The 26,597-nt window shown below is 39.3% G+C and overlaps 1 protein-coding gene across 3 annotated transcripts in view; it reads left to right on the forward strand.

The window, feature by feature from the left end:
* Nucleotides 1-26,597, forward strand: part of LOC106085158 (uncharacterized) — a 332,772-nt gene that overhangs the window by 146,648 nt on the left and 159,527 nt on the right. The window lies entirely within an intron of this gene.

Raw genomic sequence — 26,597 nt, forward strand, 5'->3', positions numbered from 1 at the left:
TTTAAGGTATTGGTCTCAAGTAAAGAGTATTAGTTATTCAATTTGGGGAACTTTTGGAATTTTGAATACTATATCGGACTAAATTCGTTTATAGCCGTAATATTCGTATATGTAGCATAATATTCTGTATAAAAACCATGAATTCATATATTAAAAGGCACATTCTTTATCCAATTTCAACGAAATTTGGATATTCTATATATCCTGGTGGTGGGTATCAAAAATTAGGCCCAGTCGAGTACCATAGGAAGTATGCAAATACTTAGCGCTGTGATATTCTAGGTCAATTTAGCTGTGCCTGTTCCTTAAGGTGAAATAATGATAGCATATAAACAAATAATGATATTCGCTTTAACTTTGGGGCAGATTGTTGGGGATATTGGTTCAAATTTAGATATAGTTTGCATGTGAATTTGATTAGCTTTCATTGACAGTTTCCAATCAGGAAGACGTTTTCTTGCATTATGATATCAAAGGAACAGTAGATAGAAGATGCCTTTTTGTTCCTGTAGTTGAAACATTTAGATTGCTTTAAAAAGCCCAACAACTTTCCGATCAGACAGTCAATTGTCATGACGAACACACTGACTGACAAAAACGTCTGTTTTAGAGCCATCTGTATAGAAACGATGTAATTTCTATTATAGGGGATATTGGATAAGATAAAACATGCTTATAATGGGTGATTTTTTTGAGATTAGGATTTTCATGCATTAGTATTTGACAGATCACGTGGGATTTCAGACATGGTGTCAAAGAGAAAGATGCTTAGTATGCTTTGACATTTCATCATGAATAGACTTACTAACGAGCAACGCTTGCAAATCATTGAATTTTATTACCAAAATCAGTGTTCGGTTCGAAATGTGTTCATTCACCGTAACGTTGCGTCCAACAGCATCTTTGAAAAAATACGGTCCAAACCACACCAAACAGTGCATTTTTCGGGATGCATGGGCAGTTCTTGAACGGCTTCTGGTTGCTCTTCACTCCAAATGCGGCAATTTTGCTTATTTACGTAGCCATTCAACCAGAAATGAGCCTCATCGCTGAACAAAATTTGTCAAAATTTGAACACATTTCGAACCGAATACTGATTTTGGTAATAAAATTCAATGATTTGCAAGCGTTGCTCGTTAGTAAGTCTATTCATGATGAAATTTCAAAGCATACTGAGCATCTTTCTCTTTGACACCATGTCTGAAATCCCACGTGATCTGTCAAATACTAATGCATGAAAATCCTAACCTCAAAAAAATTACCCTTTAGGTGCTCCCGCACCTATATGAGAATGAGAATGAGATTAACGCCAGGTCGTTAATCTCATTCTAACACTCCAAGATTGTTCGAGACTTTACCTCCTGGTTGTTATTCATTCCTTGATTGCCCGGATATCCGCCTGCAGTGCTATGGTCATCCGCCTGCAGTGCTATGTGGATCTCAGTCCTGGGGTTCCAGTATAGAATCCAAGCCCACTCGTGATCTGGCTTTGAGCCATTTGTGTAACATCAACTTCTAGATGGCAGTTTCAAAGATCCTTTTCAAGACTGGCCGCTGGCAACAGTGCCTCGCACTTGATCAGCACGTATCTCCTCAATCATGCCATTTGAATAATCTTCCATTCCTTCCAGGTTTCCTATAGTCACCTCGATTATACCGCGATGGTTTGACCTGCTTCCATCCTCTATCCGTTCTCCCATTGCCTTAAGTCTCATAGCCGCAGTAGCTGCCTCATACTTAATCTGTATATCTTCAGTGCCATAGTAGTGGTGATCCTCATCGCCCTGCCCATGCCAAGACATCATGTTTAGTGAACCATTTTTATACCCTCCACCTTGGGATGGGGGTATACCAATTTCGTCATTCTGTTTGTAGTTCCTCGAAATTTGCGTCTGAGACCCCATAAAATATATATATTCTTGATCGTCTTATCATTATAAGTCGATCTAGCCATGTCCTTCCGCGTCTGTCCGTCCGTCCGTCTGTCTGTCGAAAGCACGCTTATTTTCGAAGGAGTAAAGCTAAGCGCTTGATATTTTGTACAAATCCTTTTTATAGGTGTAGGACGGTTGGGATTGTAAATGGACCATATCGGTCCATGTTTTGATATAGCTGCCATATAAACCGATCTTGGGTCTTAACTTCCTGAGCCTCTAGAGTGCGCAATTCTTATCCGATTTGACTGAAATTTTGCACGTAGTGTTTTGGTATCACTTCCAACAACTGTGCTAAGTATGGTCCTAATCGGCCCATGTTTTCATATAGCTGCCATATAAACCGATCTTGGGTCTTGACTTCTTGAGCCTCTAGAGAGCGCAATTCTAGTCCGACTTGACTGAAATTTTGCACGTGGTGTTTTGGTATCACTTCCAACAACTGTGCTAAGTATGATTTCAATCAGTTTATAATCTGGTATATCTGTCATATAAACCGATCTGGGGACTTGACTTCTTGAGCTTCTAGAGGGCGTAATTCATATCCGAATGGATTGAAATTTTGCACGACGTGTTTCGCTAGACTTCCAACAACTGTGCCAAATATGGATCAAATCGGTTCATAACCTGATATAGCTGCCATATAAACCGATCTTGGGTTTTGACTTCTTGAGCCTCTAGAGGGCGCAATTCTCACCTGATTGGAAAGAAATTTTGCACGGCGTGTTTTCTTACGATATCCAACAACTGTGCCAAGTATGGTTCAAATCGGTACATAACCTGATATAGCTGCCATATAAACCGATCTGGGGTCTTGACTACTTGAGCTTCTAGGAGCCGCAATTTTCATCCTATTTGACTGAAATTTTGCACGTAGTGTTTTGTTATAACTTCCAACAACTGTGCTAAGTATGATTTCAATCGGTTTATAATCTGGTATAGGTGTCATATAAACCGATCTTGAGTCTTGACTTCTTGAGCTTCTAGAGGGCGCAATTCTTATCCGATTGGAAAGAAATTTAGCATGGCGTGTTTTCTTACGTTATCCAACAACTGTACCAAGTATAGTTCAAATCGGTACATAACCTGATATAGCTGTCATATAAACCCATCTGGGGTCTTAACTACTTGAGCCTATAGGAGTCGCAATTCTCGTCCGATTTGACTGATATTTTGCACGTAGTGTTTTGTTATCACTTGCTAAGTATGGTTCAAATCGGTTGACAATCTGGTATAGCTGTCATATAAACCGATCTGGGATCTTGACTTCTTGAGCCTTTAGAGGGCGCAATTCTTATCCGATTTGACTGAAATTTTGCACTTTTTGTTTTGATATCACTTCCAACAACTGTCCTAAGTATGATTCAAATCGGTCCATGTTTTGATATAGCTGTCTTATAAACCGATCTGGGGTCTTGACTCCTTGAGCCTCTAGAGGCGCAATTCTTATGCGATTTGGCAGAAATTTTGTACAATGGCTTCTCCCATGAATCAGTCTATAGTTTGATACAGCTCCCATATAACACGTTCTCCCGATTTTGCTTCTTGAGCCCCTACAAGGCGCAATTGTTATCCGAATGGACTGAAATATTACACAATAACTTCTACAATGTTCAGCATTCAATTCATTTATGGTCCGAATCGGTCTATAACTTGATATAGCTACAATAGCATAACAGTTCTTATTCAATATTCTTTGTTTTGCCTAAGAAGAGATACCGCGCAAAGAACTTGACAAATGCGATATAAATAAGAATCGGCCCGGCCGAACTTAGTACGCTCTTACTTGTTTTTCATCGCACTTCACAAAACTGCTGAAGCATAAATAAGTCTTGATCTAATCACGCGCCTTTAGAGCGAGTTCAGTTTCATGTCCAACATCCTATCTCAGTTTTTGACCTTGTAGGATATCGAAATCGGTTTGTTGAGAAAAGATGGTGCAGTTAGATTTCAGTCTTCTCTTGGTTCACATTAGGTTCACAGTGTTCATCACAACTGAAAATTTCTTTTGATATTATCTCCAGACTCTGTTCTATGGTTGAAAAAAGTTAAGAAAAGTTGTTAAAAAGAATGTCTCTTACTGATTGAAACTTATTTGTCGTTGTATATAGAACCTTAGGTTTGAGTCGCCTTTCATTTATAAGTGTAAATGTAAATGAGGGCCATACACACTTCCATTACGGAATGAGTCCAACTATGAAAGTATGTAAGAGGACATACAAGTGTTTACGAGTTATACGTGTCAAGCATTCATACAATTGCACTCACATAATATAAACAGCACATAATATAGTATTTACACGTATGTCTATATATATATGTGTACTTGCACGCAAGTACTCATTTACAATGTAAATAAATAAATACACGCTCTTACATATGAATTTGTATTCAAAACATTCACCAAATAAGTGATGATGTAAATAATGTATGGAAATTAATCTTAAGATTTATCCGAGAGTTATATAAAAAACAAATAAAAGCGTGTTTAATTCGGCCGGGCCGAATCGCATAAAAACCCCTCCCCCCTCCCCAACATATCACATTTGGCAACTTCTGGAATTGATTTTTATGAAATATATGGGTCTCAGTTTATGGGGGATTTATGGAAAATTTTGGGCAGATATTGACTATACTCGGCATCGATATTGGAAGACATAGCGAAATTGAATAGCCAATTTAGGCCATGTCGGGTAATAATAATGCTTTCTAGCGGCTATAGAAGTCAAATCGGTTTAAATGGGACATAGCTTCTACATAACTTAAACTTCCAAATTGGCGCTTATCCGAACATCATATAATTTTCACTAACTTTTGTACAACATCTCGCAAAGGGTTTCATTATTAAAGACAGGCTATCAACTGAATGCATTTTCAGCCTCTTAGGAAGGCATATTAGTACGAGGATTAGTACCTAAGAAGTTGAACAATTTATCATAAATTATTTTTTAAGGGTTGTTACTACATGTCATTGTTTGTGTATCCTTGTACAACACCTAGTTTGCAAACCACGAAGACTGAAAGGAAACAGGATGTTGAAGTTTGCCATTTCTATAGAAAAGGTCGCAAACGAACAAAGATAAGAAGAAATGTATCTATATGCCACCGAGGGAAAGAAAATATAAAAATATTTAATGAGGTTAAGAAAAGTCTATACGCCAAAGAAAACTTATTGCCATATGTACACATTATAGAGAAAGAGATCGACGGAAGCAGTTTACAGCACAAAAACCAAAGAAATACGATATCATAAAACCAGTAAGAAAAGGCAAAAGTCGAGCGGTGCCGACTTTATAACACCCTACACCTACCTTACAAACACAAAAGGGCTATATCCAAATCTGAACCGAATTCTATGAAATTCACCAGTAGCATTGAGAGTCATAAGCAAATCCTTCCTGCCAAATTTCGTGAGAATCGGTTAACAAATCACAATTTTATTGCTGTATTACTGCAAATCGGACGAACATATATATGGGAGCTATATATATATCCAAATCTGAATCGATTTTTATGAAATTCACCAGCAATATTGAAAGTCATAAGAAAATCCCTCCTGCCAAATTTCTAAAGAATCGGTTAACAAATGACCATTTTCTTACTGTATTACTGGAAATCGGACGAACATATATATGGGAGCTATATCCAAATCTGAACCAATTTCTTTGAAATTTACCATTAATATTGAGAGTCATAAGCTAATCCTTTCTGCCAAATTTCGAGAAAATCGGTTAAGAAATGACTATTTTATTACATTATTACTGCAAATCGGACGAACATGTATATGGAAGCTATATCCAAATCTGGACCGATTTTTATGAAATTCACCAGTAATATTTAAAGTCATAAGAAAATCCTTCCTACTAAATTTCAAGAGAATCGGTCAACAATTGACCATTTTAAAGAAGTATTGCTGCAAATCGGACGAACATATATATTGGATCTATATCCAAATCTGAACAGATTTCTATGAAATTTACCGGTAACATTGAAAGTCATAAAAAAATCCTTCCTGCCAAATTTCGAGAAAATCGGTTAAGAAATGACTATTTTATTACATTATTACTGCAAATCGGACGAACATGTATATGGAAGCTATATCCAAATCTGAACCGATTTTTATGAAACTCATCAGATATATTGAGAGCCATAAGAAAATCCTTCCTGACCAATTTTGAGAGAATCGGTTAACAAATGACCATTTTACTGCTGTATTACTCCAAATCGGACGAACATATACATGGGAGCTATATCCAAATCTGAACCGATTTCTATGAAATTCTCCGGTATTATCGAGTGTCATAAGAAAATCCTTGCTGCCAAATTTCGGGAGAATCGGTTAATAAATGACCATTTTATTGCTGTTTTATTGAAAATTGGACGAACATATATATGGGAGTTATATCCAAATCTGAACCGATTTTCATGAAATTCATAAGTAATATTGAAAGTCATAAGAAAATCCTTCCTACCAAACAAAAAAACAAAATTTATCTGAGACAAATTTTCCTATACAAAATTTGTCTGAAACAAATTTTCCTATACAAAATTTGTCTGAGACAAATTTTCCTATACAAAATTTATCTGAGACAAATTTTCCTATACAAAATTTGTCTGAGACAAATTTTCCTATACAAAATTTGTCTGAGACAAATTTTCCTATATAAAATTTGTCTGAGACAAATTTTCCTATACAAAATTCGTCTGAGACAAATTTTCCTATACAAAATTTGTCTGCGACAAATTTTCCTATACAAAATTTGTCTGAGAGAAATTTTCCTATACAAAATTTGTCTGAGACAAATTTTCCTATACAAAATTTGTCTGAGAGAAATTTTCCTATACAAAATTTGTCTGAGACAAATTTTCCTATACAAAATTTGTCTGAGACAAATTTTCCTGTACAAAATTTGTCTGAGACAAATTTTCCTATACAAAATTTGTCTGAGACAAATTTTCCTATACAAAATTTGTCTAAGACAAATTTTCCTATACAAAATTTGTCTAAGACAAATTTTCCTATACAAAATTTGTCTGAGACAAATTTTCCTATACAAAATTTGTCTGAGACAAATTTTCCTATATAATTTGTCTGAGACAAATTTTCCTTTAAAAATTTGTCTGAGACAAATTTTCCTATACAAATTTTGTCTGAGTCAAAAATGTTCCTATAACAATTTGTCTGAGTCAAAAATGTTCCCATAAAAATTCGTTTGAGTCATAGTTGAGGAACAAAATTTAAAACTTTCACGGTATGCTTCTTCTTCTTGCTTTAAAAAGTATTTTTTTAACTATAAATTCGTGAGAATCATTTAAAAAACAATTAAAAAACTCCCTAAGTAATTGCGAGGAGACATCAACAGCTAGCTTGGGGCTACACCAACAATGCTAGCCCTCGTAACACTTGTGACAATTCTTAGATTTTAGTGTCTTCCTTACAACAAAACACATGCACTTGAAGGTGTGTGTGTGTGTGTGAAGGAATGTTGCGCGCAAAAACATACGCTCACTTGTAGAGGTACTAAGGCTAACCTGAAAGTGTCCTTATAGTTTACATCTAAGGTGTGTGTGGGTGTGCATGACAGTGAAAGAGAGATAGAGAGAGAGGGAAACACAGTATTCTTATATAAGCGAGAGTCGACTATGCTTTCAATGCATGCCTCTTTGTGTGTTTGACATTGGGGGCAGTTTTCCGAGTGGCTGTTTTTATATGGTCTTGAGTTGAGGTCCTCTTTTGTTTGTCCAAAACATTTGTTCTTGCCAAGACCTCAACTTAAAATGTCGCCGCTCAAAAGAGAAAGTCTAAATATTTCTGTTTACACACACTTCACTTCATGCCTCGTTGTTTGGGTTTTGCTTTTGTTGTGCTTGTCATTTTAAGTTTATGTAATGTAAGCTACGGTTTTGTTTTTTGGTACCATTAATTTTTAGTTGGTTTCATTGAGGTTATGTTTGAATTTCCTAAATAAACAAAATATGACTTTTGTCAGATGTTTGGCAAAACATATTTCTTAATTATGGCAAAAACAAAAATTTTATATTAAACATATAAAATGTTGGATAGATAGAACCCCCATATTAATCGATGTCCTGATTTGACATTTTGGACCCCAAGAGGTCTCAAGCCTCTGGGCTTCAAGGCCTCCAAAAAACATACACAGACATTATGCTAAAGAGACAAGAAAAGGTAACTAGCCTTAAGTATCTTAAATTCAGTGGATCAGATGGTGTCGTCCTTAATGTGGTTTAGATACACAAACATCCCATATTTTGGAATCGACTTAATATTGGACCCTAGACTTGTATGACATGCAGTTAAAACCGTAAGCCTTAATTCGATCTCACCATTTCCATCCGCCCGTCTGCCAAGACCACGCAAATTTCGACCTAGTAAAGCCAGCCACTTGAAATTTTTTGCAAATAATTCTTATTGACGGAGGTCACCGTAGCGCAGAGGTTTATCATGTCCGCCTAGAACGGTGAGAGAGTGTAACCCCCTTTTAATGCTGGCGACATTTGTGAGATACTTTGCCATGTAAACACATTCTCCCCAAAGAGGTTTCGTGCTGCGGCACGCCGTTCGGACTTGGCTATAACAAGTAAAAGCATGCTAAGTTCGGCCGGTCCGAATCTTATATACCCTCCACCATGGATCGTATTTGTCGAGTTCTTTTCCCGGCATCTCTTCTTAGACAAAAAAGGATATAAGAAAAGATTTGCTTTGCTATTAGAACGATATCAAGATATGGTCCGGTTCGGACCACAATTAAATTATATACTGGAGACCTGTGTAAAATGTCAGCCAATTCGAATAAGAATTACGTCCTTTGGGGGCTCAAGAAGTAAAATAGAGAGATCGGGCTATAGACCGATTCAGACCATAATAAACACGCATGTCGATGGTCATGAGAGGATCCGCTGTACAAAATTTCAGGCAAATAGGATAATAATTGCGACCTCTAGAGGCTCAAGAAGTCAAGACCCAAGATCAGTTTTTATGGCAGCTATATCAGGGTATGGACCGATTTGGACCGTACTTGGCACAGTTATTGGAAGTCATAGCGAAACACGTCGTACAAAATTTCATTCCAATCGGATAAGAATTGCGCCCTCTAAAAGCTCAAGAAGTCAAGACCCAAGATCGGTTTATATGGCAGCTGTATCAGGTTATTGCCCGATTTGAACCATACTTGGCACAGTTATTGGAAGTACTACCAAAACACTACGTGCAAATTTTTAGTTAAATCGGCTAAGAATTGCGCCCTTTAGAGGCTCAAGAAGTCAAGACCCAAGATCGATTTATATGGCAGCTATATCGGGTTATGGTCCGATTTGGACCATATTTGGCACAGTTATTGGAAGTCATTGCGAAACACGTCGTGCAAAATTTCATTCCAATCGGATAAGAATTGCGCACTCTAGAGGCTCAAGAAGTCAAGTCCCCAGATCTGTTTATATGGCAGCTATATCACGTTATAACCCGATTTGAACTATACTTGGCATAGTTGTTGGATATCATAACAAAACACGTTGTACAAAACTTCAGCCAAATCAGATAAGAATTGCGTCCTCTAGAGGCTCAAGAAGCCAGGACCCAAGATCGGTTTATATGGGAGCTATATCAGGTTATGAACCGATTTCAACCATACTTGGCAACGGTGTTGAATATCATAACAAAACACGTCGTGCAAAATTTCATTCCAAACGGCTAAGAAATGCGCCCTCTAGAGGCCAAGATCGGTTTATATGGCAGCTATATCAAAACATGGACCGATATGGCCCATTTACAGTCCTAACTGACCTACACTAGTAAGAAGTATATGTGCAAAATTTCAATCGGCTAGCTTACTCCTAGCGTGCTTTCGACAGACGGACGGACAGACGGACGGACAGGCGGATGGACAGACGGACGGACGGACGGACAGACGGACGGACAGACGGACGGACAGACGGACGGACAGACGGACGGACAGACGGACGGACAGATGGACGGACAGATGGACGGATGGACAGACGGACGGACGGACGGACAGACGGACGGACAGACGGACGGACAGTCGGACGGACAGACGGACGGACGGACAGACGGACGGACAGAGGGACGGACAGATGGACGGACAGACGAACGGACAGACGGACGGACAGGCAGACGGACGGACAGACAGACGGACAGACAGGATGGACAGGCGGACGGATGGACAGACGGACAGACGGACGGACGGAGAGAAGGACGGATGGACAGACGGACGGATGGACAGACGGACGGACGGACAGAAGGACGGACGGATAGACGGACGGACAGACGGACGGATGGACAGACGGACGGACGGACAGAAGGACGGACGAAGATAAGGACGGACACGGCTAGATCGACATAAAATGTCACGACGATCAAGAATATATACAATACTTTATGGGGTCTCAGACGAAGATTTTTAGTAGTTACAAACAGAATGACGAATTAGTATACCCCCATCCTATGGTGGAGGGTATAAAAAAGATTCATGGAATCTTGAAGAAAAAAACATCCTTGGAATCCAAAAATGCCATGCCTTTAGCCTTAGCCAAATTTTTCATGGAGACTTGGTCAAGGGCCACCACAAGGAGAGTTCCCTCCTCCTTCTCCTCCCCGTAGAAGGCCACCCATTTCTCCATGACTCAAACTTGATTTTGATTGTTTAAGGCTTTCACCATGTTTTCTATCGCGAATCAACAACCCCATCCTTTGATAAAGATCATTGCCTTTGTAAACTGGGGGATCTTTCTTACCAGGTCGAGCAAGGTTCCACCCGGGGAGTGTGGCTACTTCCAACGAGCTTTTTGACATTCTGCTGACGTAAAGCGCAGCATCAGGATGTACTTTCTATACTCAAGGCTCATAATTTGTATGGGTGGACTTTCTTCAGCGTTCAACAGATGTTTTAAAATCTGCTCGTTAGGAGGCCACCGTAGCGCAGAGGTTAGCATGTCCGCCTATGACCCTGAACGTCTGGATTCGAATCCTGGCGAGACCATCAGAAAAAAATATTCATTGGTGGTTTTCCCCTCCTAATGCTGGCAACATTTGTGAGGTACTATGCCATGTAAAACTTCTCTTCAAAGAGGTGTCGCACGCCGTTCGGATTCGGCTATAAAAAGGAGGCCCGTAATCATTGAGCTTAAACTTGAATCGGACTGCACTCATTGATATGTGAGAAGTTTGCCCCTGTTCCATAGTGGACGGTTCATTGGCAAAATTTGCATTTGCTTGTTAACCAGGTGCTGCACTTGGAATCAATGATCTGGTGGAATCCTTTTCACTGCTAATATCGATGTTTCTGTTGTCCTTCCTTGCCACTTCTGGCTACAGGAGTTCGCTATTCATATCGCGATAGCTAAAACTTCAACTAGCCCTAAATATTTTGTCGTTCATTATTGAAATGAAAAGCATTTTAAAGCGATGTTACTATAGATTTGAGTTTCCTCTTCACAACGTCAATCGTTTAAATTGTTTTCCATAAACAACATCGATTTATTCGCCGTATGAAAATTTCATTTAAACTTGTTGGCGATGGAATGTCAAGTTTGCACTTTTCTGTTTTGACACACATGGATATGAGTAAATGCCTCGAAGGTGGTGCCAAGAATTGGTATAATTGTTTGTCACTTGTACAAGGGCTAAACTTGCTGTGGTTGGATGAGGACGACAGCCTTAACGAGAATTTTCTCTACAAATGCCACCTGTGATTTATTTTTGTTGGCCTGTTGCATTGACAAACATGAAGAAAGGGAAATGGAAGAAAAATTACACTGTAGCTGATGTTAAAGCAAAGAAAGCTAACTAATAAAGCTAAGTCGTCGGATTTAAAATTTGCCGAAATTTGATATGAAGAATTTCGATCAAAATCCGTACATCTTGAGAAGAAGATGGGCTAGCAAAGGCCTTAAAAGTGAAAATGGGTAGATGCATATATATGGGAGCTATATCTAAAACTGTACGAATTTCTATGAAATTCATCAGTCATCAGAAGAAGAACCCTTCATGTCAAATTCTGTGAAGATCGGTGAACAAATTACCAAATTATTGAGTACTATTCAAAATCGGACGAAAATGTATATGGGAGCTATATATAAAACTGAACCGATTTCTTTAAAATTCAACAGCAACACCGGGAGTCATAAGGGAATCCTTTGTGCCAATTTTATTGTGAATCGGTTAACAAATGACGAAATTATTGCAATGCTAGTCCAAATCGGACGAACAGTTGGGAGCTATATCTAACTCTGAAGTGATTTCTATGAAATTCACCAATAATGTGGAGAGTTATAAGAGAATCCCTCGTGCAGAATTTCGTGAGTGTACAAATGAAGAAATACAATAACTGCAATTTAAGTCCAAATCGGACGAACATATATAAGGAAGCTATATCCAAATCTGAACCGATTTTTTCCAAATTTAATAGGCTTCGTCTTTAGGTCCAAGAAAATGGTCAGGCCAAAGTTGAAGACCATCGGACAAATTGACATGGACAGATAAACACAAACACAGACGGACAGACAGACGGATATAGCTAAATCGCATATGAAAGTGATTCTGAGTCGATCGGTATACTTAGCAATAGATCTATCCCTCTTCCTTCTCGATGTTACTAACAAATTCACTAGCTTATAATACCCTGTACCACAGTAATGGTGTTAGTTAACTATTTGCTACTTATTGATATGAGAGAATTACGCCCTGTTCCTTAATGGAGTGTTCATGGGATATTTAGTAGCAGTAGTATTTTAGTAGTTTAGCTTTATCCAAAGGACACGACCATCCGTTTCAAAATTTTAATTGCTGAGTGGTTCTTATTTTATTGGTTTGCCCAAAAAGTAATTGCGGATTTTTCATATAGTCGGCGTTGACAAATTTTTTCACAGCTTGTGACGCTGTAATCGCATTCTTTTTTCTGTCAGTTATCAGCTGTTACTTTCACTTCACTTTACTTTCAATACTTCAGAGATGACTGTCCAATTATTATTTTTTTAGCAGTTCTATTTTGATACCCTCCACCATGGGATGGTGGTATACTAATCTCGTCGTTCCATTTGTAACGCCTCAAAATATTTGTCTAAAACCCCATAAAGTATATATATTCTTGATCGTCATGACATTTTAAGCCGATCTATCCTTGTCCGTTCATCCGTCTGTCTGTCGAACGCACGCTAACTTTCGAAGGGGTGAAGCTAGCCGCTTGAAATTTTGTACAAATACTCCGCCCCATGCCACTATGGACGTACACCTAAGCCAGTAATTGGCTTGTTGGGCGCTTTAAGTACTAAAAAAGTAACCTCGAAAAAGAAAATCTCAATTAGAAATTCCATGATACTTCCATGCCACGTTCCCCAGTTGTTTCATATCTGGTATTGTGTCCCCACCTAAGTGGCGGTGTCTGTTAGACGCGAAAGCTGGGTAATGACAAAGGATATGCTCCAACGTCTCATCATCTTCCCCGCATGCCCTAAACATGCTATCACTTGCCGCATAGATTTTATATAAGTGAGCTCGTAGTCCTATATGTCCCATTATGATGCCGAGAGCTATGCTGACCTCCTTCTTACTTCCTTTCAGTAATAGTCTCGTCTTCCCACAATCTGGGTCTCCCCATAGGAATACCGCCGTCCTACCGACCGTTTCGTTGTTCCACAGGGTTGCATGCGTATTCGTCGCTTACGCCCTTAACTCCTACTGCGTCGACCCGAGAGGCTTCGGATTAATCAAGTTTATTGAGGGCAGTTCTCTGACCTTCACCGCGTTATCGTCTGCCCGTTCATTCCCAGATACTCCGTTATGGCCCGGCACACAAACGATGAAGATTTTGCCATCCTCAGAGAAGGCGTTAATCTCCTTCTTACATTCCAAGACTGTTCGTGACCTTCTCATCCTGGTTATTGCCATTATGGCAATTTTACTGTCCGTAAAGATGTTCATACTTGACGTCTTCGCGTTAACACCACACTACCTCATGCATTCCGTGATCGCTCGGATCTCCGCCTGCAGGACCGTATTATAGTCAAGCAGTCTAAAATAGATCTCAGCCTCTGGGTTCTTAATGAAGACCCCCAGGCCCACTCTGCCGTCTAGCTTTGATCCATCCGTGTAACATGATCCTCCAGATGGCAATACTAGGGTTCCGTCAATCCAAGAGTGTGCCGCTGGCAGCAGTGCCTGCCAGCAGGGCAATGGAAACCTCTTCCCTTCCTTCCAGGTTTCCTATCGTCGCCTCGATTATACCGCGATGGTACTCGAATGAGCTGCTCCCAACCCTCATTCCATTGTCCCATCGCCTTAAGTCTCATAGCCGCAGTGGCTGCCTCACACTTAATCTGTATGTGAATGGGTGGGATATCTAAAATAGTCTCCAGTGCCCTAAAGGGCGTGGTCCTCATCGCTCCGCCTATGACAAGGCAACATGTTCTCTGAACCTGTTGTATTTTTCTTATGTTGCACTTTTTCTCCATGGCAGTCCACAAAACTACTGGGGCGTAAGTAAGTATTGGTCTAATCACGCTCCTTAGAGCCTGTGGACTATCCTCGGATTCAGGCCCCATATCGAGCCTACGTCCCGTTTACATAGTAGCCAACATCTGTGAGCCTTCTCAGTACGCTCCTGAATGTGACACTTCCAATCACACCTAAGTATTTGACCTTGTCAGATATCGAAATTTAAGAAACGTGGTGCGTAAAATTGGCCCAACCTTGTCTTCCTCGTGAACATGCATATTTCAGTCTTCTCTGGGTTAACATTGAGCCTTTTGGGTCTAGCCTAGTCATATGCCATATGCAAGACCCTTTCGGCACTTCTGCATAGCTCGTTCGGATCCTTACCCCTTGGAAGTATTATAATATTGTCTGCGTAGCAGACGGCTGCAAATTCCTCCTTATCCGTAATAGGTCATTTATGGTGGCCACCCATACGAGTGCCGATAAAATGTCCCCCTGTGGCGTGCCTTGTGCCAATTTCTTTCTTATATTTATGTCATGGGACACACAATTTATCCAATCTCTAAGGACCGAGTCAACCCGGTACTGGCCTAAAGATTGGATGAATGTGTCGTTCCGTTCATTGTTAAAAGCCCCCTCGATGTCAATGCATACCGCCAGTGTGTACGTTTAGGCATCGAAGGATTCTTCTATTTTATGCACAACCTCGGGCAGGGCAGTCTCCACCGAACTTTCCTTGACATAATCATGCTGTTTGTATTTGAGCAGTTCGATGGATGTCCTACTCTTATTAGTGTAGGTTAGTTAGGATTGTAAATGGGACAAATCGGTCCATGGTTTGATATAGCTGCCATATAAACTGATCTTGGGTCTTGACTTCTTGAGCTTCTAGAGGGCGTAATACTTATCCAATTTGGTTGAAATTTTGCAAGACATGTTTTGTTATGACTTCCAAGAACTGTGTTAAGTATGGTCTAAATCAGTCTATAACCTGATATAGCTGCCATATATACCGATCTGCCGATTTGACTTTTTGAGCCTCTAGAGGGCGCAATTGTTACCCAAATTTGGCTGAAATTTTGCATATGTCGTTTTGGTATGACTTCCAACAATTATGCCAAGTGTGGTCCAAATCGGTTGATAACCTGATATAGGTGCCATAAAAACCGATCTCATAATTGGACTTTCTGAGCCTCTTATTACTCGATTTGCCTGAAATTTTTTAGCTGATATTTTTGTATGACTTGTACAGCATGACGAGTACGGTCCATATCGGTCACTAACTTGATGTAGCTCATATACTATATTTGAAAAAGTCATGGAAATTGACAAATGCCATCCATGGTGGAGGGTATATAAGATTTGAACAATTATGGTAGGTTCCTTATCTCAATTTTTGGTAGGTTTTTCCAACAACTCAAACTGATTGACCTCATGTCGTTTCTGTGTATTCGTAAGGAGTGCAGAATGAAATCAACGAAAGTTACTATTACAAGGGGTCTACAGCTTCAAATTTATGGGAAACAGGGCATAAGTTTTGATATTGACTATAACTGGTATGAATATTGAGGATCTTTTTCTAAATTTCGTAAATCTGGGAAGGAAATGCGGGTTTTGTGGGTTCAATACCTTCAGTCGGAAAACAGGCATATGTGGCAGCTGCATACAAATATGGCCAAATCTGGTCCATACTCAAGGTCTACTCAACTCAGCATAACGCCGAAAATGGGAAGTAAAAGCGCTTCTTTTGGCTCAAATACTTAAATTGGAATCGGGGAAGAAACAAGACTTTATGAACTCAAGATTTCTCACCGGAAGATCAGTATAAAAGATTTAATATCAAGATATAGACCATTTTTATTTCAATAAACACACGAACGGTTAAGTCTAATTTCTCTATGAATAACGACGATCTAGAATTGAAAAAGTTTATAATGTCATTTAATTTGTTTTGTAACAGTGGCACCTGTCTCTTTAGGAGGAGAGAATGCTCCATTTACAGACAGCGCAAAACACCTGCGTGTTTTGCTGGACAGGAAATTGAACTGCAAATCCATTTTTTTGGAAAGGGGAAGAAAGGCAACTCTTGCCCTATTCACCTGCAAGAGCGCAATTGGCAAAAGTTGGGGTCTTAGACCGCGCGTCATGCATTGGGTATATACTGCAGTTGTCAGACCTATAATGCTATATGGTGTTGTGGTCTGGTGGACGGCGCTTCAAAAGTCCACCTATTATTCAATATTCAACCAAATCCAAAGGATGGCTTGTTTGTGTATCACAGACGCACTGAGAACCATCTGATGCACTGAGTTCTATGCTACATCTTATGTCTCTGGAATTTGTGGCCAGACAAATTGCGGCGAACACTGCCGGAAGGTTAAGGGAGCTTTCTCTTTGGTCATGTGATGTTCGAGGCAGTGTGGATTTCACCCTACCTAAGTCGCTTATTCATAGAAATTACTATACCACTCTTCCAGATCGACCTATTACGCTATATGGTGTTGTAGTCTGGTGGACGGCGCTTTAAAAATCCACCTACTGCCTAATACTTAACCGGATTCAAAGGATGGCTTACTTGTGCATCACAGCCGCACTGAGGACGACACCATCTGATGCACTGAATTTAATGCTACATCTTATGCCTCTGGACATTGTGGCTACCCAAATTGCAGCGACCACAGCCGTGAGGTTAAGGAAGCTTTTTCATTGGTCATGTGGCGGCTACGGACACTGTGTTATCCTTGATACAATATCCGATGTTCCAGGCAGTGTGGATTACACCCTACCTAAGTCGCTTTTTCATAGAAATTACTGTACCACTATTCCTGGTAGAACCGATTGGAACTACGATATCCCTGGTAACAAAAGTTACATAGACTTCTATACGGATGGTCCCAAGCTAAACGGTACGGATGGCTCCAGGCTCTTTTTCATAGAAATTACTGTACCACTATTCCTGATAGAACTGATTGGAACGACGATATCCCTGGTAACAAAAGTTACATAGACTTCTATACGGATCGTTCCAAACTAAACGACCAGGAGGGCTTTGGGTTGTACTCTAAAGATCTAGAACTGGTCATATCGAAAAGATTACCCGACCACTGCAGTGTGTATCAAGCGGACATCCTTGCAATTAAGGAAGCGGACGAAAGGCTAAGATATAATGTCATTACGATTGGCATAAATATCTTCTCAGACAGCCAGGCAGCCATTAAATCCCTGGAGAACGTATTTCTGAATGCAAAAACCTCCCTCGACTGTGGCAGATCTCTCAACGAGTTGGCTGAACAGTTCAAAATTCACCTGTTCTGGGTGCCGGGCCACAGAGATTTCCCAGGGAATTGTAAAGCGGACGAGCTTATAACAGACCCTTAAGCCATTTTGCATTTTAGCTCAGAGTAGCCATAAACACAAGCAATTGTATGTTGTGTTGTATCACCGTTGCATTGGCAAACATTCGTTAGCCTTAGAACCCACACACTAGTACATATTGTGCAAAGGGTTATTTGCTGGGTGTGTGTGTGTGCGTGTTTGTATAGCATGTGTGTAAGTTCTTGCAAGAGGATGTGTAAGCACAACAATGCCAGCACGACATGGCGTTGATGTGAAGTATGTCAAATGTAAATGCCTTTGTTTTGTTGTTTTCTCGCCCTTTTCTAGATATATTCATATATGTATGTGTATGTGTGTTGTTTTTTTTTTTGGTTTTGGTTTTTGTTGACACTCAAATGCAGCAACAATCAACACAAAAGAACTTAAGAACGTCAACAACGGCCATAATGTCAGAGCCGAAGATAAATACTAAAGTGCTGTAAGCAATGTCAAAATAAATTGTAAAACCTTAAGAAACAAATTTAATTTTAAAGATACCCGTTTCGTATATTTCAAAAATGTTTATTGTTCTAACCTAGTACGGTTGAAGGTATTTTACCGTAGAAAAATTGACTGTCAATGAAAAGTTAAGTATTACATAATCACTTATTTCTTGGCATATTTTAAGTAAATATTAACCAAGCATAGTGAACTTTTAGAGCGCACAACAATCCGATAACTGGCTTAGGTGTATGTCCATAGTGGCATGGGGCGCATTATTATCTGCACACTCTTTTCAACCTAACCTAACCTATTGAACTTTAAAGAATAACTGTCCCGTTTCAAGCTAAAGAGGCTGTGGAGAATTAACCTGCACATGCTCATGCGGGTACTATTACCTATGGATCTTGCGGATCTGCTTTAGTGTTGACTCTTTACAAAGATGTACAGTTAGCGCACATACTTCTTGACGTAGATGGCAGATATTACTTGGAGGCCACCGTAGCGCAGAGGTTAGTATGTCAGCCGTATGACGCTAAACGCCTTGGTTCGAATCCTGGTGAGAACATCAGAAAAATAAATTTTCCTAATGCTGGTGACATTTGTGAGGTACAAACTTATCCCCGAAAAGGTTTCGCAGTGCAGGACGCCGTTTCGGACTCGGCTATAAAAAGGAGGCCCCTTATCATTGAGCTTAAACTCGCATCGGAACGCGCTCATTGATATCTGAGAAATTTGCCTCTATTATTTTTGTTGTTTAATGGAATGTTCATGGGCAAGTGTGCAATTTGCATTTGGCAGATATTACAACCTAAAGGGCTTCTCAGTTTTACTTCCAATAAAGTTTCCTGTCCAAAATCACACCTAAGTATTTGACCATGTCAAATATTGAAATTGTTCTATTGAGGCAACGTGGTGCGTCAAGTTGGCCCAGCTTCGTCTCCTCGTGAACAGGCTGATTTCAGTCTTCTCTGGGGCAACACTGAGACCTATGGGTCTAGCCCAGTCCTATGTCATCTGCAAGACCCTTTCGGCCCATCTGCATAGCTGAGTCGGATCCTCTTCTTATATGTAAGTACTATAACATCTTTTTATCGCTTATATTTTTTGTCATGAGATCCACAACTTATCCACCTGTTCCTTAGCATATGGTTTATGCAGTCTCTAGGGACCGGGCCAACCCGGTACTGATCTAAGTATCGGATCAGTGTGTCGGTCCGCACATTGTTAAAAGCCCCCTCTATGTCAATGCACAACGCCAGAGTGTACATTTTGGCATCGAAGGATTCTTCTATTTTAAGCACAACCTCGTGCGGGGCAGTCTCCACCGACCTTCATTTGACATAGGCATGTTGTTTGTATTTGAGCAGTTAGCTGCCCTTTATCATGGTGTCCTCAATACGTTCCATGATTTTGAATGGAAAGAACGTTAGGATTATAGATCTGTGGTTGTTGTTGTTGGTGGTCCTCGTCAAGCTAGGCGAGAAAACTTGTTGCGGTCTATAAGACCGATTGCCGCGGGAACATGATAGCCATTGGTTATTTAGTTGGCGCCAATATCTCGCCTTGTCGTATCGATCATAATAGGCACTCAGTATGTAAGCAAGGGCCGGTGCCACCCGTCCTCTGACTGAGACTCTCCACTCGATACCGCTGATTGTCCGCGACTGCAGTTATAGGTCTGTAGGACTTTGGTGTCACATAATTTGCCTTGCCGTGCCTCCTGCCAGGCTTTCGCAGCATATGCAAGCAGCGTTGCCTTTTTGGGCTTTTTCTACCAAATTTTATAGGATTTACTTTCAACTTTAAGGGTTAGGTCGGATGGACTACCCATTTCGATTTTGGTAGATTTTTAGCAAAATTGTACTTTTATACCCACCACCATAGAATAGGGGGCATATTCGTTCAGCAATTCCGTTTTAAACAAATCGAAATATCCATTTCCGACCCTTAAAAATACATTATTTATCGTTTTAACAATGCCCGGATGTATGTCCGTGCGTCTGTATGACTATATGTCAAAAATTGACATATAAAGCTGAAATTTGGGAGAGGCTCATATTTTTTTCCTTCGCAGGTTAAGTTCTTGAATGAGCCAAATCGGGCTATATTTGAATATAGCTGTCATATTTACCGATCTACAGTGGAATAAAACCGAACACAACTGGTAAAAAATATGACATTCGAGAACGGATAGAGATAAATCTTTGAAATGGCAGGCCCCTAATGTTGACCACCTCAGTATTTCGAAAAATTGTTTAGGCTGCCAAATTTGCATATTTGGTCCCATTTTCATCCCACTGTGCGATCTAGCGATTTAGTGTCGTACGCCCATAACAGCCGCACCTATTATCCAATTTCGCTTAAATTTGGAACATATTCCAGCCGAATATGGTGAACATAGGACTATATAAACCGATCTGCTGATTTGAGATTTTGAGCCCATAAAAACCGCATGTGTTACCCGTTTTTCTGAAATTTGGTACTTGAGTAGAATTGCAAATTTGCCCATGCACATTTCAATAAGGAACAGGGGCAAACTTCTCACAATGAGTGCTGTCCGATTCAAGTTTAAAATCAATTATAAGGGGCCTCCTTTTTATAGCCGAGTCCGAACGCCGTGCCGCAGTGCGATACTTCTTTGGGGAAATGTTTTTACATGACAAAGTACCTCGCTCTGCGTCACGCCGTTCGGACTCGGCAATAAAGAGGAGGCCCCTCTTTATTGCCGAGAGGAGGCCCCTCTTTATTTCAAGCTAGCCGCTTGAAATTTTGCACAAAAACTTATTATTACTGTGGGTCGGTTGGAATTGTAACTGGGCCCAATCGATCCATGTTTTGATATATTGGGTTGCCCAAAAAGTAATTGCGGATTTTTTAAAAGAAAGTAAATGCATTTTTAATAAAACTTAGAATGAACTTTAATCAAATATACTATTTTTACACTTTTTTTCTAAAGCAAGCTAAAAGTAACAGCCGATAACTGACAGAAGAAAGAATGCAATGACAGAGTAACAAGCTGTGAAAAAATTTGTCAACACCGACTATATGAAAAATCCGCAATTACTTTTTGCGCAACCCAATAGCTGCCATATAAACTGATCTTGGGTCTTGACTTCTTGAGCCTCTAAAGGGCGCAATTCTCATCCGATTTAACTGAAATTTTGCACGTGGTGGTTTGGTACCACTTCCAACAACTGTGCTAAGTATGGTTCAAATCGGTCCATATTTTGATATAGCTGCCATATAAACCGATCATGGGTTTTGACTTCTGGAGCATCTAGAGGGCGCAATTCTCGTCCGATTTGACTGAAATTTAGCTCGCAATGTTTTGGTACCACTTCCAACAACTGTGTTAAGTATGATTCAAATCGGTTCATAATCTGGCATAGCTGTCGTATAAACCGATCTTGGATCTTGACTTCTTGATCCTCTAGAGGGCTCAATTCTCATCCGATTTGACTGAAATTTTGCATGAGGTGTTTTGTTACGACTTCTAATAACTGTGTTAAGTATGGCGCAAGTCGGTACATAACCTGATATAGCTGTCATATAAACCGATCTGGGATCTTGACTTCTTGAGCCTCTAGGGGGCGCAATTATCATCCGGTTTGGCAGAAATTTTGTACAACGGCTTCTCTCACGACCTTCAACATACGTGTCTAATATGGTCTGAATCGATCAATAGCTTGATACAGTTCCCATATAAACCGATCTCCCGATTTTGCTTCTTGAACCATTGTAGGGGTTGCGAATGTACTGAAATTTTACACAATGACTTCTACAATGTTCAGCATTCATTTATGGTCCGAAGCGGACTATAACATGATATAGCTGCAATAGCATAACAGTTTTTATTCAATATTTTCTGTTTGCCTAAAAAGAGATATCACGCATAGAACTCGACAAATGCGATCCATGGTGGAGGGTATATAAGATTCGGCCCGGCCGAACTTACCACGCTCTTACTTGTTTTAAATCATATATTGTTAAATAAGTAATAATTTCTACAAGAATTTGCGTTTATTTTGATTTAGTTTACAATTTTGATCGGGCGTCAGGGAATCTGGTAGGTTTTTTGAGAAACTTTGGTCGGAAAACTTTTTTGTAGTGGCAGCGATGTATATGCCTAGCATGCTGTGAAAATAGTGCCCTGATCGGGCGCCACTTATTCGGCCTCCTTCTGTAGTAACGCCGGAAATATTCTATCAAGTCCGGCTCTCCTTATTGGAAAATGGGTTTACATCTCCGTTTTGGGTGTGTTTCGAATTCGACAATCTTTACCACTCGCATTCTACCCTTTAACAAAGTGGTGGTGTAAAGCATAAGTCTGTCGAATCTGCAAACGTGAAAAAAGGCCATGAATTTCAATTGTGTCGATATTCTTCGCGAAATGTTATATTGAAGTAAAGCTTTGTTTTGGACCATACAGCTACGGTATTGTATTGCACAATGCATTAACGATTTCACGTTGTTCAAATGCATTTCTGCTCGCACTTGTAGTTACTTCAAGGTAAACATCGGATCAAAATATTAAATGAATTGCACTTAAAGTTGATGGATTTTTCTCAAAAAAAAAAAGCAGAAGAAGAAGGAAACAAAAAGCGTGTGTCAATTTTAAAAATTGTTCCCAATGCAATGTAAGTTGTACCACACGTGTATATCCGAACAGTATGGTGAAACATGTTACAACAAAAAAAAAACAACAACAAACATGAAAACTCATTCGCAAACATATTGAAAAAGTTTCATCGAGGCAGGCAATAAAGTTTTGGGCCAAATGGCCAGGATTTAAACCAAAAACATCAACGATACATTTTGTTGAAAAAAAAAAAAAAATTATAGAACAAATTTGTGAGAGATACGTTTTCAGCAAAGCAATTCAATTTTTGAGGCTGTGTTTTTTGTCAATACGTTATTTCGTTTAAAACCATGTGTGGGAAAAAAACTTCATTCCGATGCTATTAAGGTAAGCCATTTACAACATTGAGAAAAGCGCAGAATTGGGCAGAGTTTTAACAGAATATGTATATAAAAAGGAAAGGCACAAATCGTACCCATGAACATTCCACTAAGGAACAGGGGCAAACTTCTCACACATCAATGAGTGCAGTCCGATTCAAGTTTCAAGCTCAATGATAAGGGGCCTCCTTTTTATAGCCGAGTCCGAACGGTGTGCCGCAGTGCGACACCTCTTTGGAGAGAAGTTTTACATGGCTTAGTACCTCACAAATGTTGCCAGCATTAGGAGGGGAAAACCACAGCTGAAAATTTTTCTGATGGTCTCGGTTCAGATTTAGATATAGTTCCCATATATATTGGGTTGCCCAAAAAGTAATTGCGGATTTTTCATATAGTCGGCGTTGACAAATTTTTTCACAGCTTGTGACTCTGTAATTGCATTCTTTCTTCTGTGAGTTATCAGCTGTTACTTTTAGCTTGCTTTAGAAAAAAAGTGTAAAAAAGTATATTTGATTAAAGTTCATTCTAAGTTTTATTAAAAATGCATTTACTTTCCTTTAATTTCCGCAATTACTTTTTGGGCAACCCAATATCTTTAATCCGACTTGCCACTTTCAGTCTTTTGGTCGGATCGTTACAAAATTTGGCATGAGATGTTTCGTGTGATGTCTTGATACGTGTGCGAATTTTCATCAAAATCGGTCCAGATTTAAATATAGCTCCCATATATATCTTTCATCCCATTTGACCTATTAAGACAGTAGAAGCAACAATTTTAGTCCAATCTTCACAATATTTGTCATGAAGTGTTTTCTGTGACGTCCCAATACATTTGCATAATTTCATCAAAATCGGATCAGATTTAGATATAGCTGCCATATATATCTTTCATCCGATATGCCTGTTGCAGCTGGAGAAGCCACACTTTTGGTCTGATCTTTACCAAATTTGGCATGAAGCGTTTTTTTTTTTTTTTGATGTCCCAATATATGTGCAATATTTCATCAGAATCAGATCAGATTTAGATATAACTCCCATATATATATTTCATCCGTGTTTTATTTTACGTTCCAATATGATTGCAAAATTTCATTAAATTAGGGTCAGGATTAGTTATAGCCGTCATATATATCTTTCAGCCAATATGGCCTTTTAAGACCACATTTTTGGTCTGATCTTTACACAATTTTGCATGAGATACTTTATTTTGCGTTTTAATAAGTGTTCAAAATTTCATGAAAATCGGTCCAGGCTGTAGTAGCGACCATATAAGTCTTATCGAAAAAAATCCTTAGAAGGCTCTATTCAGTTTTTTAAAATTAAAGTTTTTCAAAATTAAAGTCTGACTAGCTTTCAACATAGGTTTCAAATATTGAAAGTAGTATTTATGTTGATTCGGTGGTGTAGGGTATTATATAGTCGGCTCCGTCCGACATTTGCCTTTCCTTAATTGGTTTTTACTCCATTTGTCCTCTAAACTCATGCAAAAAATTGTTTGCACCTAACAATATTTATAGCCTTCAGAGCAAGTTTACTAAAAAATTTCGATTTTGAAACCATCTTTGCCCCACAGTGGCATTTTGGGGATTTTTGTAGAAAATTAGAGCAGAATTAATTTCTAGTTTTTTAAGGATACTTTTGTCGTAAAACTGAAAAAAAAAACAAATTATTGAGATATCTCTATTTGTTTTTTATACCCTCCACCATAGGATAGGTTTGTAACACCTCGAAATATGCGACTGAGACCCCATAAAGTATCGTCAAGTGAGACCCCATATTGATCGTCATGTCATTTTAAGTCGATCTAGCCATGTCCGTCCGTCCGTCTGTCTGTCGAAAACACGCTAATTTTCGAAGGAGTAAAGCTTGAAATTTTGCACGAAAACTTTTTACAAGTATAGGTAGGTTGGGATTGTAAATGGGCCAAAACGGTCCATGTTCTGATATAGCTGCCATATAAACCGATCTTGGGTCTTTACTTTTTGAGCCTGTAGAGGGTGCAATTCTCATCCGATTTAACTAAAATTTTGCACGTAGTGTTTTTGTATCTCTTCCAACAACTGTGTTAAGTATGATTCAAATCGGTCCATAATCTGATATAGCTGCCATATAAACTGATCTTGGGTCTTGGCTTCTTGTGCCTGTAGAGGGTGCAATTCTCATCCGATTTAACTGAAATTTTGCACGTAGTGTTTTGGTATCACTCCCAACAACTGTGTTAAGTATGCTTCAAATCGGTTCATATTCTGGTATAGCTGTCATATAAACCGATCTGGGATTTTGACTTCTTAAGCCTCTAGAGGGCGCAATTATTCTCCGATTCGAATAAAGTTTTGCACGACGTGTCTCTAAGTATGGCGCAAATCGGAACATAACCTGATATAGCTGCCATATATACCGATCTGGGGTTTTGACTTCTAGAGGGCGCATTACTCATCCGATTTGGCAGAAATTTTGTACAACGGCTTCTCTCATGACCTTCAACAAACGTGTCTAATATGGTCTGAATCGATCAATAGCTTGATACAGCTCCCCTAGAAACCTATCTCGCGATTTTGCTTCTTGAGCCCCTACAAGGCGCAATTCTTATCCGAATGAACTGAAATATTACACAATGACTTGTACAATGTTCAGCATTCATTTACCGTCCAAATCGGCCTATAACTTAATTAGGCTTCAATAGCAGAACAGTTCTTATTCAATATTATTTGTTTGCCTACAAGGAGATAGCGCGCATAGAATTCGACAAATGCGATCCATGTTGGAGGGTATATAAGATTCGGCCCGGCCGAACTTAGCATGCTCTTACGTGTTTTTTCTTATACTTTTTTCGCTGAAATTTGTTTCTAGCCAGGATTTGAAGCCAGACGTTCAGGCACAAAGGTGAATATTAGCAAGATAGGTCCCTTATAAACAAATCTTACCGGCTAAATCATTGTATGTTCTGTGTTGGTTTGGTGTACAACATTCAAGGCAAGTTTGGTCTAAGTCGGAAAACAAGCTGAGAAAGTATCTGTCCTTGATCAGCCACATAATAGAAAGGTCGCTGGAGAGCCTGCTCTTTGGTTGGAATGGTACTGCATTTCCCGAAGAAGGTGAAGTATTTGGCCCAGTCCTCGATCGAAACTGTCTCGAAAATGGAGTTCGTAGTTTAGAAGCTGAAAAGCGTTGTTACCCCCAAATTAACCTCTTGCGTTCACAAAAAATCAGTTTTTCATCGGACTTTAACGAACTTTGGATAAGATATACGTAAATCTATGGTGCACAAAGATTGGCCAACCTGAACTCAGTTCGTTTTACCTTTATAATTGCTTCCAACAAAAAAATATTTATAGCTTCAAATATTTTCCCATCATTTTAAGTATAAAATTTTTTCATATTTATTTGCTGGTTCGATTATAATTAATGGAAATCTTTCA

Source organism: Stomoxys calcitrans, chromosome 5 (genome assembly GCF_963082655.1).
Source record: "Stomoxys calcitrans chromosome 5, idStoCalc2.1, whole genome shotgun sequence".
Classification (NCBI taxonomy): Eukaryota; Metazoa; Arthropoda; class Insecta; order Diptera; family Muscidae; genus Stomoxys; species Stomoxys calcitrans.